Source organism: Miniopterus schreibersii, assembly GCF_964146895.1.
Source record: "Miniopterus schreibersii genome assembly, chromosome: 12".
NCBI lineage: Eukaryota > Metazoa > Chordata > Mammalia > Chiroptera > Miniopteridae > Miniopterus > Miniopterus schreibersii.
This window is the reverse complement of record NC_138112.1, coordinates 27,884,800-27,900,688: the sequence shown is the minus strand read 5'-3', so window position 1 is coordinate 27,900,688 and position 15,889 is coordinate 27,884,800. Positions and strand designations below refer to the sequence as shown.

Sequence of the window (15,889 nt, the reverse complement as noted above, 5' to 3'; positions counted from 1 at the left end):
TTTAATAGCTATATCAATAAAAGTAACATCATCATTTTTTGAGTACTTACTGACTATAAGGAGCCACACTTACCTCCTATTGGCATTATTTCATTTAAACCTTTTAACCACCCTATGAGATAGTTATTATTATTAGCCCCATTTCATAAAGGAAGAAACTGAAGCTTAGGAGATTAAGTGGCTCACCCAATGTCACAGAGTTACCAAGTGAAGGCACCTGGATGTATCCAGGCAGTCTGAATCAAGTCAGTGTGCTCAACCAGACAGTGCGGAACAATAGTGAGCCATCATAGAACCCAACCCTAGAGTTTCAATAACCAAAGCGGACAGGAATCCAGACCTGAAACCTATCAGAGGAAAGCCAGAGCAGTTTTAATTCTAACCGAAGGGCCTTTCAAAAAGTTCTATCTTACATTCAATTGCAATGAGCCTCTTGGTAACTTCCACTGTCCACTTGTAATCTCAGGAAGAGGTAAAAGTTTCCTTATGGTCAACTCTTCAAGGGCAAGGACTATGGATCCCTTGTCTTTATATTCCATACAGCATCCAAAGCATAACTGGATGTTCATAAATATTTGTGTGCTCTAAGAAATAGAGAAGAGTCAATCATAGATCACTTCCTATGTCACTTGCTAGCTGTGCAACCTTTGCCAAGTCATTTAACCTCTCTGATCCTTAGTTCCTCACCTGTGATTGGTAATAAAATAGTATCTGTCTCAGAGGGGTCATTAGCATAATGTAATCGAATAATGAGTATACAAAATAAACCTGACCCATAGTCACCATTCAATAGGTCCTGCCCTTTTTACCATTATTCTTACCTCTGCAAAAGAACTAGCTGTTTCATTTTGTAATATTTGTTTATTTGCTTCCCTCTCTTGCTGGCTTGTGAGTCCAAGGTCAGAGCCTGGATCTTACTTATTTTTGTACTTGGCACAAAGGAAATGCTGGTTGGATCAAAAGCTACCTGGCATCGACCTCTTGCTTCATCACACTTGTTCCTTTACTACAGGAGCATTTCCTGGCATGAAGTTAAAAGGGAGAAATTTGCTGCTGTCCTTTCGGGTCTCCCAGGCAGCTCTGGGCTCCAGCTGACTTTCTATCACTCTTCCTCCCCGTTTCCTGTCCTCAGCAGATCGCCTGTCTCCTTAAGGGATGGAGCTCTGAAAAAGCTCAATGACTTTCCTATCCTGATTCCTTATAAAAGCAGCCTCCATGATGTAGAAACATCTCAAGTTTCAGATCCTTTCTCAATTTCTGTTTGTGTTCACTGAAGTTCTGTTTGTAACATATAGACAGAAAAAGAATACATGGTTAGAAACCTACTCCATAGAAAAATGGAAGTGCCAAATTTGATATAGAAAGGCCCTGTTCTGCCCTGAGCATTGTACCCATATTGAGAGATTTGCGGGGTGAAGTAACCCATTCTATTGCCTCCTGCCCCACTGTGTCTCATCTCACATCTTATAAAAAATGGAAATGGAAGGAGAACTCAACCTACGATCCAGGGTGACTCAATTCCTATAAAAAATGGCAAAACCCTCAGGAGGACAGAAACATGTTTTGACTCCATACATTTCAATGTCGAGTAGTCAAGCTGGCAGTTCTATGTGGGGACAAAACTATTAATCAAATGGCACAAAAAATCCTCAACCTCCTTTGAGCCGAGTGTTGAAATTTCTGTTATCTTGAATGTTTCACTAGCAAACAGAGCAGAAAATGAAGTTCATGGGCCACTGCATGCTATTTCTTAAGCAAAAAATACTAAATCAAAAAGAAAAAGCCTGGGTTTGGAGAGAAGGAGATGCCCAGGAGAGAGAGCAGCAGGCTCTGGAGCCAGAAGATCTGGGTGCGACTCTTGGTTTCATCCCATCATTAAGTGACCTTGGGCGAATCATAATCTCTATATACTCTGTATACTCATCTGGAAAATGATGATACAAGTGCTTTGTTTTCTTTACAGGGTAGTTCTGATAATTAGGTGGATGTCAAATGCTTGTAAATGGCCAGAGAATATGCAACTGCAACTTTTCATTTCTATCAGGGGCCTTGTAGTCCACCCAGGCAAGTGTTTCATTCACCAGTGCTCAGATCATGGCATTTTTGCCTGCTCATTTCCATTCACTAAAACAACCAACTTTCCAGCAGGATATTGATCTGGGCCTCAGACTAGGAAGCAAGACTAATTTATTCATGACTGGATAACAAAACAAAAAAACTTGTTGCCTCAGGTCAGTTTTCACCATGCACAAGAAAGGCAAGGGGACCATACAGACACGGTTAACAAGTTTCCCTGCGGCACACACCCTGTGCATGGAGGGAAACGCGGGCCCCCAGAGCGACTGTTGTTCCATATGGTAAGCATCAATGCTGCAATCAGCATACCTTCAGTTCCAATTCATCTGCCAGTAGCAAAGAAACTCTTCCGTGCATGTAACCAGCCCTCCTAAAGTATTTGGAAATAGATCCCACGTCTGCTCAGTTCTCTGCAAAGGCATTGTTAGACTCTAGACTCGCTCAAACCAAGGAGAACCAAAATCACCTAAAGCTTGGTAAAAAGGTCAATCAATATATAAAAAGTGTGAATCGGTAAAACAATATAAAACACTGAAAGTTCAGAAAAACAGAAGAAAATTTTTCATACTAAGAATATTACTGAAGGTGGTGTAAAGAAAATATGTTACAGTCGGGCAGGGTGTGGCTCAGCGGTAGAGTGTCAACCTAGGATCCAGGCGATCGGGGTTCGATTCCTGGTCAGGGCACATGCCCGGGTAGCGGGCTCGATCCCCAGTCAGGAGTGTGCAGGAGGCAGCCGATCAATGACTCTCTCATCATTGATGTTTCTGTCTCTCTCTCTCTCCCTCTCTTTTCCTCTCTCTGAAATCAATAAAGATATATTAAAAATATATAGCCCGGCCGGGCGTGGCTCAGGGGTTGAACGTCGACCTAGGATCCAGGCGATCGGGGTTCGATTCCTGGTCAGGGTACATGCCCGGTTGCAGGCTCGATCAACTGTCTCATCATTGATGTTTCTAGCTCTCTTTCTCCCTCTCCATTCCTCTCTGAAATAAAGATATATAAATAAATAAATAAATAAATATATATATATATATATATATTACATATGGGGGAGCAGAGAGGAGAGAGAAGAACTCTGTGCTAAATGTCAGAGATCTAATATCCTCTACAAATTGTATTTGGGATCATAGAAAAGTATCTTGACTTGACTGTGACCCATTTCCTTAACTATGAAATAGAATAGCTGAATTTAAATAATCTAAAGCATAATGAATCATGCAGACCTGGGTTCAAATCTCATTTCTACTAGTAGCAAAGTGTACTTGAGAAAATCATGAATTTAATAGACCCTTGGTATCTTCATCTGTTAAATGGAAATAAGATTAGCTCCCTCAAAGGATGATTGTAGGCCCTGGCCAGTGTTGCTCAGTGGTTAGAGCATCAGCCCCAGGACTGGAGGGTCAGGGGTTTGATTCCCAGTCCAGGGCACATGCCTGGCTTGTGGGTTGCTCCCACCCTGGTTGGGGCATGTGCAGGAGGCAATTGGTTGATGTATCTCTCTCACATCGATGTTTCTCTCTCTCTCTCTTCACCTCCCTCCTTCCCTTCCATTCCTTCTGAAAAATCAATGAAAAAATATCCTTGGGTGAGGTTTAAAAAAAAAAGGATGATTATAGGAATTGGATAAAACTCATTTAAAATACCTGGAGCACAGTAGGCACTTGAACTATTTTAATTGTCTGCCCAAGAGTCTATGTCTATGTTTATCACCTCAAGATCAGTCCAAGCTAACAGTTTTGTTTATACTAATTGTTATTTGTTGAGCACCAACTTTGAGTCAGGTATTGTCTTTATCTTTAATCTCAATAGCTATTTTGAATGCAGGTATTATTGTCCCCATTTCACATATGGTAAAACTGAGGGCCAGAGTCATTAAGAATCTTTCCCAGGGTCATGCAGCTAGTAAAGGCTAAGGAAGATATTGGAAACCAGGTTTGACGGACTCAAGTATATGGCTTAGCCCTTTTGCTGGTGGGACTTTAATAATAACTTAAAAATATATTTTTTAACCTAATGGCAAGAAAGTGTACAAAAGGAATCTTTCAGAGTGCTACCACTTGCTGAGCTTATTTAAAATGTGTGGGATACCAAGCAATGGCAAATGGTAGACTGCGATGGAATGACTGCAGACAGAAATGCTATAAGGAGCTATAGCAAGGAGCGAAAAGCCATAGCCATGGCAGTGCCAGCCTGGCTCCCTGCTCTGGCAGCATTCTTCCTGTGAGAGCAGTCACATGGCCTACACACACATCAGGCTAAGCTCACTTGTAGGCCCTGGTTTCAATACCAGTCTTTGTCAAAATTTAATGTGGTTGCCCTAGCTGGCCTGGTTAGGTTGGTGGGAGCATCATCTTGTATACCAAAAGGTTGTAGGATCAATTCCTGGTCAGGGCACATGCTCAGGTTGAGGATTTGATACCCGGTCAGGGTGTGTACAGGGGCAACTTAATGATGTTTCCCTCTCACATTGATGTTTCTTTCTTTCTCTCTCCTCCCTCCCTCCCTCTCCCTTCCTGTCTCTCTAAAATAAAAATAAAACAGATCCTTGGGTGAAGATTTTGTTAAAAAATTGAATGTGGTTGTCCACTGGCCCAGCATTGTAGCAGAGGCTGTTAATTATCCTCCAATAGATAGCCGTTCCTTCTTCCTTAGAGGCTCCCCCAGTTTATAATTGGGCACAGGGCACATAACCTTGTAAAATAATGATCACAGCTCCCAGTCTCCTTGGCAGCTAGGTATGGCTATGAAACTATTAAATGGGGGGGCCGGGATGAATAGTTTCTTCACTCCTTCTTCCTTCTTCCAACTTCCCTCCTTCCCACAGGATGAAATATAGACATGATGGTTGAATATTGAACTTCCACCTTGGGTAGCAGATGGGCTTCTTATGTTGAGATTGGTTGAACAATAAGAGAGAAGGATCCTAGGTCCCAGGTCATCAGTTTGCTGTCATCCTTGATTAGACTGCTTATTTCTAGGTTTCATTTACATAAGATAAAAAAAAATTCTTTATTTCAAGATTTCTGTCACTCAAAGGCAAATTTAATTCTAACTGACATAGTATCAAGTCAATTTGTGAGTAACTTCAATCCATTCTTACATCATCCGGGTGGGTTTTGTCTTACTTTTGAAGACCTGTTTTCTTTGAAGTCCTGTCTGTCCCTGGATCCTGGACCTAAGAAATGGCTCTGTAATCTGCCCCTCACCCACCACTGGGTCCCCTATAATGCCTTCCAAGACCCTCTCGCAGCTTGTTTTAGGTCTAGACTAAAACACTAAACTCAATGTAACCCTTGGCTACCAATCAACTTCTAGATGTAGCATCTCTTGTTCTTGTTTTAGATATCTAGATATGCACATTACTAGAGGTTTTTATCAGCCCTTTGGGGCTAAGCAGTGCTTCTGTGACTGTGTAAAGCAAGGAGCAAACACACATATACACATAGATCTCACAAACCAAGGAACAATACATGTGAAAGCACCTAAATTAGCTCTGATTCTCACTCCTTCTCCTAGTTTTTAGTCCTTGGAATTCTCCTCTGGACACTGGTTTTCAACAATGCATCTGTGAAGTATTTAGGCCAACTACATAAGGGCACACAATCCACATTAGACCACCTTCCCTTCTGACAGCAACTGTAACATCAGAAGTTTCCCAACACAATCCTCAGTTGAGATAATTCATTGGAAGGACTTACAGAACTCACCGAAAGCTGTTATATTCACAAATTTGGTTTATTACAGGGAAAGTATAGAGATTAATATCAGCCAAAGAAAGAAGTCCATCAAGCAGAGTCCAGAAGGTACCCAACATGGAGCCTTTGTCATCTTCTCCTGGACATATTACTCTCCTGGCACTAATGTGTGACAATATGCATGGATTATTGCCAACCAGGGAAGCTCACTTGAGCCTCAGTGTCCAGAGTTCTCATTCGGGCTCAATCACATACTGCCCACATGACTGACCTTTCTTCTCCAGCCCTTCTGGAAGTAGAACTGATACCATGAGGCTCAAAACACTCATCATAAATCTCATTGTGGGGTCCAATGACCAAAGCCCCAGGCAAAAGAAAACATTCCTATCAGACATACAATTTTAAGGGTCTAGAGATTAACTCCCAGGAACCAAAGGCAAAGGCTGGACCTATCTCTGGATAAGATTAAATCCTATACTCTGCAGCATCCTTCTCAACTCCCAGGGTCCTGGATTTGACAGTTACAACTTCACTATTTCACTGAGCATCCTGGTGCCCCATTAGCTCTATCTAAACATTCCAGTGTGTTATAGTCGATGCTACATGCAGCATCTGTATCATCATAATGGGTGTGTATTATATCCAGATTACCTTTTGAGGCCTGGTTTGATACCTCTGTAAAGTACTAATAAGAAAGTAATACAATGATGGGCAGACCGACCTGACCCAGAATAGAATTATTATGATTTAAGGCAGAGAGGCAGAGGGCTGTTCTTGTTGAGGTGTAAAGAAAACATTCTTAGCTTTGAACTAGACTGTGATGGAACATGCTGTAAGAGGGGGAGAAATCTACATCTCACACCAGGTTTATGATCTTTGCTTTTTCACATAAAAGCCATTTTCATAGTGGCATTGACTATGAAGAAATATATAAATAAGCACATTGACCCCAGACGCAGATCTTACTCCTTCTGACAAGGGCAAGGTGACTGAGTAGGCCTGTTTCTTTCTCGTACTTCCTGAATTTATGATTTAATTGAAATTGAGGCCATAAAACGTTTCACCGCATGCTATAAATAAACTCTTTGGCACAAAGAACTCAAATTAACTTCAAGTTGTACATTTTTATAAAGAATATATTATGGTTTAATGTGGGAGTAGGAGGACCTAAATCAATCCACGCAGTGATGATTAATTAAAGTTAGTCTGCAACATTTCCCAGGGTCCACAGATGAATCATAAAATAAAGTTTGATGACGTTGCTACCTCATATACTCCCCACTCAACTTACTATAGGTAAAGCCACTTAGATTATCTGTGTATAGAAAACAATATCGGCATCCAATGCTTATTTGTAATTATGGCCTTGTAGGTAGCATTGTTTTTCCTGCATGTTCCACAGATGTTGTGAGCAGGTTTCCTGGCTTGAGGGTCCTTGACTAACAATGAATGGTTTTGTTTTATTTTTTCTTCTTAGGACATCAGAAGTGTTTACTTTGTAGAATGAAGGAGAATAAGTTACATTTACAAATGTAGCAATACATTTAGAGAGAGGATCAGATTCAAAGCCAAGAGTTCCTGGGTTCCACCTCTGACTTAACCTGCATATGCTATGAGGTCTCCCTTCATCCTCTGAACCTCAGTTTCTTCTTACATAAAATCAAAATAGAACTAATGCCCACCTCAGCAGGGATTATAAATATATTTGTAAATGTGCTTTAAAACTATAGAGTTGATAAAAATGTTAATTTCTATTACTTGTGCTTTTTAGTGGAAATTTATCATCACTTAATAACTCAGTATTTATTGTGGGCCAAGACACCTGAGGTAGAAGCTTGAGATACAAAAGTTAATAAGACACGATCCCTCTTTTTGAGGTGCTCATAAGTTAGTATGATTGTATGAGAGTGTGTGTGTGTGTGAGACAGATAGAGACTTAAGTTTCAAGAATCTAGACACCAACTATAGCCTTTGATCACTGAAGGTGTCCAATATAAATGTATACATAGATAGATCATTTAATGTAAATCCAGAGATTTCTCATCTCAAGTTTGCTTCAAGAAATAAGTATAAGACATATAACCTCACTGAGATAAAAATTTCACCTCCACTTTTTTTTTGAGGGGGCGTAACTTTTTTCCCTCTATAGTTTCTCTAATTTAGATAAGGGTCAGATTGTCACAAATGGAAACATATGTGGTATAACAGCATGGACTTAGAGGGCCCCTTCTTAAGCCATCTCCCTGCCTCCACGGCCATTCATTCAGATGTCAGTATCAGATTAGTCATCCTCAGTGTCAATTTCTCTATAAACTCTTCAAAAGCAGTCACTTCTCAGAAAGCATGATTTTGCCTTGGAGGTACTGTTCAGATCCCTTCAAACAGGAATTAAACTTGAAAACTGAGAAAGTATAAAGCCATGAATTTTACTCTTAACAAATTAGAGTGTTTCCTGAGCCAGTCAGCTAAAATTCAGTCCCAAGAGGTCAAATGACAACATCACCCTCTCTCTATTTCCTAGCCAACATGCCCACCTTGGTGATATAGGCTATTTTTCCTGTTTATATACCCTTTTTCTTCATATTCCCTCTCCCACACTTTACCTTCTCCCTTTGGAAGATCACCTCAGATGCCACCTATTCTGGGGACCTCACCCCCTCCTCTTTTTCCTTCCTTCCCTGATCAAAGGCTAGGTCAGAGGTCAATGCCTTGGGCTTGAGAGCAAACTCTAGTTATCTCAAACAAACTAGGTTCCATTCCAACAGCCTATTAACAGGATAACTTGGAAGGCAGATGCCATGCCTTATTCATCTGCAGGTCTCCAAAGTAGACACAAGAGCACAGCAAATATTTGTTGAATAAATAGATGAATGAATGGGCAAGAATCAAGGATGGTATTTATTTGCTGTTTCTCTGGTTCTCTCCATCCCTCTATGTCCTGTTTGTCCAAGACTGTCCTGATTTATGACTATTGCCCAGCATACTCATGTCTGCTTTCATTGCCCATAAAGAATTGGTTTGTATGACAAATTATTTAGTTACCCCATTTGTTCCTTTCTTTTAAAAAAAAAAAGTCACAATCTTTTAATAAGCAAAGATACGTTACAAAACTTTTTCCATCTCACCAGGAACAATAGATCTATAAAGCATACAGTGCCAAAGGTGTTATTGTTAAAAGAAGTTATTACAAAAGGGGATATAATACAAACATAAATGTTCAGTTTTAGTGAATGAATGAATTCAGTTAATTTCAAAGACAGAAATAGCTTTATGTTGGCTGATTTTAACTTTGGAAGAAGGCCCAATACTTTTCTTTTCTCCCTTTCCTTTCCTTTCCTTTCCTTTCCTTTCCTTTCCTTTCCTTTCCTTTCCTTTCCTTTCCTTTCCTTTCCTTTCCTTTCCTTTCCTTTCCTTTCCTTTCCTTTCCTTTCCTTTCCTTTCCTTTCCTTTCCTTTCCTTTCCTTTCCTTTCCTTTCCTTTCCTTTCCTTTCCTCTTTCCTCTTTCCTCTCCTTTCCTCTCCTTTCCTCTCCTTTCCTTTCTTGCTTTATTATGCTAAAAATTTTGAAATTAGGATATAATTTATATACCATAAAATGTACCCTTTGAATATGTGCCAGTCAATGTTCTTAATATCTTCACCATATCCCACTTATTCCTGAACCTTTCTGTAGTCCCCTATATCTAGATTCTGAGGTTCTCTCAGCTCTAGACCCAGGTTCCCATATGTAGCCTTGAAGCTCATGCTGACAGAAGAGCATCCTTCCCTTCAGCAGATTCTATCCCTCTTATTTCTCCTCTAGGGCACTGCATAGTTCAAGAGGCCTGCATATGTCTTGCTTCCAGATCTCATACCGTAAGCCACAACTACAGGTTCCGGTTTTGAAGTCCCAAGTTCCCTTTGCTGACAACCAGAATTTAGCTTTTTAATCCCAAAGTAAAGTCACAGTCAGAGTAACTGTGACTTTATTCCTTAAGAGCCTTCCTTCTTCTGGGGGCAAAAAATGTGGGAGCCACATTTCTATGAAATAGTTTCTTAACATTTTTCAAATGGTCCTATTAACTCTATGATTATGTGCACATAATCATAATATAGTGCCAAGTATTAGCTGTCAATGGCACTTGTGTACATATAGTTCCATTTAAAAGGAGTTTAATCCCAAGCCTCCTGCTCAAATTCCTCTATCAAAAACAGAAAAACAAGCTTGGAATTATTTACTCACAGCAGTTGCAAATTCCATCTATTTCAAATGGCTTAATTACAAATTTGTGGGACAAAATGAAAATGACAACTGACTCTAAGTTAGCAAGTACAGTTATAATTAATAAGAGATATTGACAAAGGTTCACAGTTCTTTGAAAACAGAAGGTCAAGGCATTAATTATAAAGGTAACAGAAACTCTTTTTTTTCCTATTTATAATTCAAATCTAAGTTACCATATTGTAGCATGTGGTAAAAGGCTTCAGCTTTTCAAATTGATGCTTAGAGTTCAGGGGATTGACTCATAAAACAAAGAGCAGAAAACCAGGCAGAAGATATAGCAGGTAGGGCACTGTGGGCCAAAAAGCTTGGAGTATGCCCAGAAAATTCAGAAAATTAGGATTGATTTCTACATACGTTCTGGCCTTTGTATTTCTTTCTGGCCTACTTTCCACCATACTTCTCTTTCCCCACCAACACCCTCCATAAGATAATATGAAGATGCCCTCATTCAGTGATTCTAGTAGATTATATCATTATTTTCAATTATTAGTACCCATCCACTTGCCTTTCGTTAGGACATTATATATCATGCCCTTTGATTTGGGGTTTGGCTATATTATGCTTTGGCCAGTGGAATCTGAGTGGATCAGGTGTATGCTGTGTGTTAGCAGAAGCTGAGAGAAGATTCTGCTAGTATTCTTGCTTTTACACTCTATGAGAATGGCATGTCTCAGATGGAGACCTTTCTTTAGCTTGAGTTCTAGGATGAGAGGACAAGGGGAGCAGGCCCTCAGCCAGAGAATAGCCATAGCGGCTCTCAGCCTACATGAACCATGAGTGAAGAATTAAGCATTGATTTTGTTAAATGATGAGATGGATGTTGGGTATGTTTGTTATCACAGTTGAGTTACATGGTGATAGAGATGATAAATAACATTTACGAAGCTTTACAATGTGCCAGACACTATTTTAAGTGCTTTGTATTTGTTTCTGTAAGGGTGCTGAATGTGATTAACATTTAAATCAATAGTCTGAGTAGAGCAGGTTGCCTTCGCTATGTGAATAAGCCTCATCCAGTAGCTGAAGGCCTGAATAGAACAAAAAGCTGGCCTGTCCCAAAGTAAGAGAGAATTTTCCCATCTGATGGCCTTTGAACTGGAACATTGGTTCTTCCTGGTTTTACAGCAACTTCTGACCTTTGGACTCAAACTGGGACATTGGCTCTGCCGATTTTAGACTTGCCAGCCTCTGTAATCATGCAAGCCAATCTTATAATAATAGATAGAAAGATAATAGACAGATAGGTAGATAGATTATAGATATCTATCTGTCTCTATCTACAGATATATAAATCAATCTATTCATATCACTCACTCTATCTATCTAGATTGATATATCTCCTGTTGGTTCTATTTCTCTACAGAATTCTGACAAGTACAGTGATGAAATATCTGGGGTCTTTTCCCATCATTAGTGAAATTATCTGCTACCAAGTGAGCTAGTTCCCATATGCCATTGGATGTGTGTTTACATATGTATAGTGTGCCTACGTACATGTATATACATATAACATACATATATATAATATATATTTATATTTAAATAATTTCCAAGCAAATTATAATTATCCCAATTCCTGGATGAGGGAACAAGGCTTAGAAAGGTTTGCCTAAGGGAAGATAGCCAAAAAGTATGTAACTGGGATTAAACTAGGATCAAAACCCCAATTTGCATGACTCCAAAGGTCTAAGCTGGTAATCACTATACCACACTACTGAATATGAGCTTCATTTCAAGGCGGGCAGACTTATGTGTTCTCCTGTATACATAGCCTCTTCTTTGACCCAGTTTTGTCTCAACTCTGTGAGTTATATATTGGTCCTTATACTTGATAAGAATGCCACCATTTTAATCTATTACATGACAATTTTAATGAAGGTGCTTCAGATTATTGCCTCTAAAAGGGGTCTTACTGAATACTGAGAGTTGGGCATTATTTTCCCCAACTCTACACATGTAGACACTGAGGCTGAAAGAAGTTAAATGGAATGTCCCAGTTCATGCAACTAGAAACTGACCGAGTAGGAGGTGCATCCAGACTTGGCTCCACTCTTCTCCTTACATTATCTCCCAAATATAAGTCCTATAACACTCAATATCCTCAAGTGCTTTCTCACCCAACCACTCAAGTTATTTCTGCCACATTTCTGAAATCAGAGGAGACAAAGTGAAATGTACTGGGCATGGCTATAGTAGCGTCTAGAGTGAGCTTCTATAGAAAAGGAGGGGCATGATATACACTTCTCCAGAATTTTGTACAAAATCCTGACATACTTCCTGAGAAGCAGAAATAGTGACTGCTTAGAAACGCACATTCTAGAGCCATTTGCCTGGATTGGGATCCTGGCCCTGTCATTTACCAATTGTGTAACCTTGAGCAATTTGTTTAACCTGTCTGTGCCTCAATTTTCTTAATTGTAAAATAGAATACTAACAATGTTTACCTAATAAGATTGCATAAGGATAAAATGATTTAGTATATCTTTAAAAAAAAGAGAAAAAGGGAACTTGTGACTCACACATATTAGGCTCTCTGTGTTAGCTACTATTATTGCTAATACTAATGCTTCATGTTCCTATTTGCAATTTATAAAACCACTTAGAGAGAAAATACAAATGTGTTGCTAAATTCTGACACCATTCTCACTTGGTAGGTAAGTAATCAACATTGCAAAATAGAAACATTAAGCTCGTAAGATATCTTCACAAAGGGATGAAAGCTAATGCATCTCTGTAAAGGAGAAAGCACTGCTATTCTGGAGATACAGACGTGGGTAAATGAAAATATGAAGAAGACAAGCATAAATACTAAAAACAAACTAATGGTAAAATATAAATTCATGTCCTTTCTTAGATAGATAAAGTCTTTACAGTCAAAACTGAGGGAAGTAAGAAAGGATAGACTCTAAATTGGTGTTTAATAAGTACAGTTTATTGTACAAAATTTACCTTTGTGTCCCTACAAAGAAAAATGAAGTCTAATGGAAAGAGCACTGAACTAGGAGTCCAAAGACTTCAGTTGTTATTCTGGATATATTATGTCACTGTTGAGCAGTTTGGGGGGTAATGTTCTTTACCCCTGAGGAGGCAAAACAAAAATAACAGGGGCTCTTGCTCTTCCCCACACCTGCTGCGTGACAGCAGGCAAGACGTCAGTGTGAACACGGTGCCCGGTGAAGGGGGTGGCGCCCCCATGGTGTGAAATGTTTGCAAGTGCCCAGCAGGGACTTCACTCCATAAACAGTTTTGCCCTTGTCTCCAGACCCCATTTTCCTCACCTGTAGGTCCTTTCCAGGTCTGTGCTTCTATAATAGAGCATGAGCCCAACATGCTAAGCTGGCTTCATTAAAGACGTTGTAAACGAATTCTTCCGGCAATGTCTATCCCATAGTGCTTTTGTTTCTTTAAGCAGCTGAGTTTTAAAGATAGGCTTTGGCAAATGTTCTCCGCATCCCAAATATATCCATGAATAGTCAAATAGAAAGAGACCAGCTCCCCAGATACAATGTCTGTGAAGAGAATTGCTGTGATCAAAATGCCTTCTTTACTCAGCATAATAAGCCAGTCAGAGGACAAATACTGTAGGATCTCACTAATATATGGGAGCCGATGAACAAAATAAACCGATGAACAAAATAGGCCCAGAGGCGTGGATACACGGACCACACTGACAGAGGTCAGAGAGGAAGGAGATGGAGGGGAGGGACTGGATGAAAGGCGGTTAAAGGGTTAGCTGAAGAACATACAGCACAGCCCATGCTCACAGACAACAGTCTGCTGAAGGCCGGGGGAGGGGGGGGCTGGGCAGAGGTGGGCAAAGGGGGGGATGGGGGACATCTGTAATACTATCAACAATAAAATACTTAAAAAAAGAAATGAGAGGCAAAAGCTTATACCCTCCCCCCCCAAAATGCCTTCTCTACTGAGTGACCTCTCTGGTAAGACTAAATTAAAATGGTTTAAGTAGCATTACAGGTTTACTTCTCTCAGCGGTTGATTCCGTCAAGCTGCATTCATTGAATGTTTAGATGGCACCAAAGTCAACATTCTTGGAAGAAACACTGAAACACTTAGGAAAAATCTCCCTAATGGTCTCAGGTGTGTCATTTCTGAGAGACAGTCTTTTATCTCTGAGTCTACAGGTCAAGCCACCACCACCATTTACTACTCATTATCATCTCCCCCCTTCCATTTCTACATCTAATTGTCAAATATTATTGACAATATTTTTACATCTAATTGTTAATGTCTTTCACTTTCATGCCAAAAAGACAAAAAGCACTTTGCAAAAAATAAATGATAGCCATCCATTTAAAGATATTTGAATATCTACAATGTTCCAGACGCAGCTCTAGGTGCTGATGATAGAAAAATAATAGACAAAATTCCCTTATCTCACAGGTATATATTCAAGTGTTGGGGAAGCTGACAACAAATGAGTAAATAATAGTATATATCTGATCTTAATAAATGTGATGGAGAAAAATACCACTGGGAGGGGAACAGGAAGTCTGGTAGCCAGGGACGGGGTCACTAAGAAGATGATATTTGAGGTAAGATCTGAGTGAGGTGAGGGACAAGCATGTGGCGGTGGGCGGAGGCGGGGGACCTTTCAGACCAGAGAAACAAGAAGGTGAAGGCCCTGAGGTGGGATTGTGCTTGGCGAGATCAGATCTTGGAGGCATTGCATATGATCCAAAGGTGTTAAGACAACCTTGAATGCTATGGAAAGAGAAATAACACGGTCAAGCTCGATTCCAACTGTCCTCATTTTCTCATTCACAGTTTCAGTGTCCCTGTGTTTCTTCATCTTTCACTGTACCTCCCATTAACACGATGTCCCCCTTCTCAGTGCAGTGGGTAAGCTCTCAGAGAACAGGCTCTCTCTCTTTCTCTAATTGGGTTTTCAGGATATGAAGTTGGCGTCCAAGGTATTTGTCATATTTAAATCAAGAAAACCACCTTATGGTTTTGACGTATAAGTAAACCAGAAGGAAAAAGTAACTTCGGGGCTGGGGGTTCAAAGAGCAGGGAGCTTTTGATGAGGTGCCAGTGTCCAGATGCCACAGAACCATCAAGTTTTGCCCATTTTACAATAGGCTCACTCACAATTTCCGCTTCTGCTTCTGTTACCTCTGGTAGCAGAGTAATCCAAACATCAATACAAATCACTGCTGATTAAACTTGTGCTATGCACTTTCTACCCACTGTCACTAATCACAATGCCAGCTTCAAAACCAATGTTATTATCTCCATTTCACAGATGAGAAAACAACTTCCCAGAGTTCAAGTCACACAAATCCTGGTAGAGTCAGGATTTGAACCCAGGTCTGCTTCAACTAAAGCCCCTTCTCTTTCCATCACATCACTCTTACCCTAACATTATAGGAGCAAGATCAGTATTCTTCTAGTGAGTCTGGGGGCCCATAGTCCAAAGTATCATTTGTTTCAAGACTTGTACTTTACCTTAAGAATTCCCGTGAACATAGCTTTGTTCTTAATGACAGAGCATATATTTTTTAATTATTTAAATCTCTCTCATGCTTTAAATTAATTGCCATGTAAAAATTACATATTTACAACTTCCTCTCAGCAAGTATGTAATAGTCACTTGCCATGATTATCCTTGGTTTTCCACTCCTGGTGTGAGACCACCCATCCCCAAGGTACATGCCATGTTGGTTAAAAAAATCGAACACTACATCAGGCAGCCCTATAACCCTCTTTAAACATTTCAGGGATGGACCTGGCACAATGCCATTCTCAAACCTGCAGAAGCCATGTCTCTGAAGGCTTTACAACTTTATAAATGCCCTACAGCAGAAGCAGCAAGATGACAGGTCTGGGGAGGA

General features: G+C 40.0%; 1 protein-coding gene across 10 annotated transcripts in view; it reads right to left on the bottom strand.

Moving 5' to 3' along the window:
- DLG2 (discs large MAGUK scaffold protein 2) overlaps window positions 1-15,889 on the bottom strand; it is a 1,618,243-nt gene that overhangs the window by 953,626 nt on the left and 648,728 nt on the right. The window lies entirely within an intron of this gene.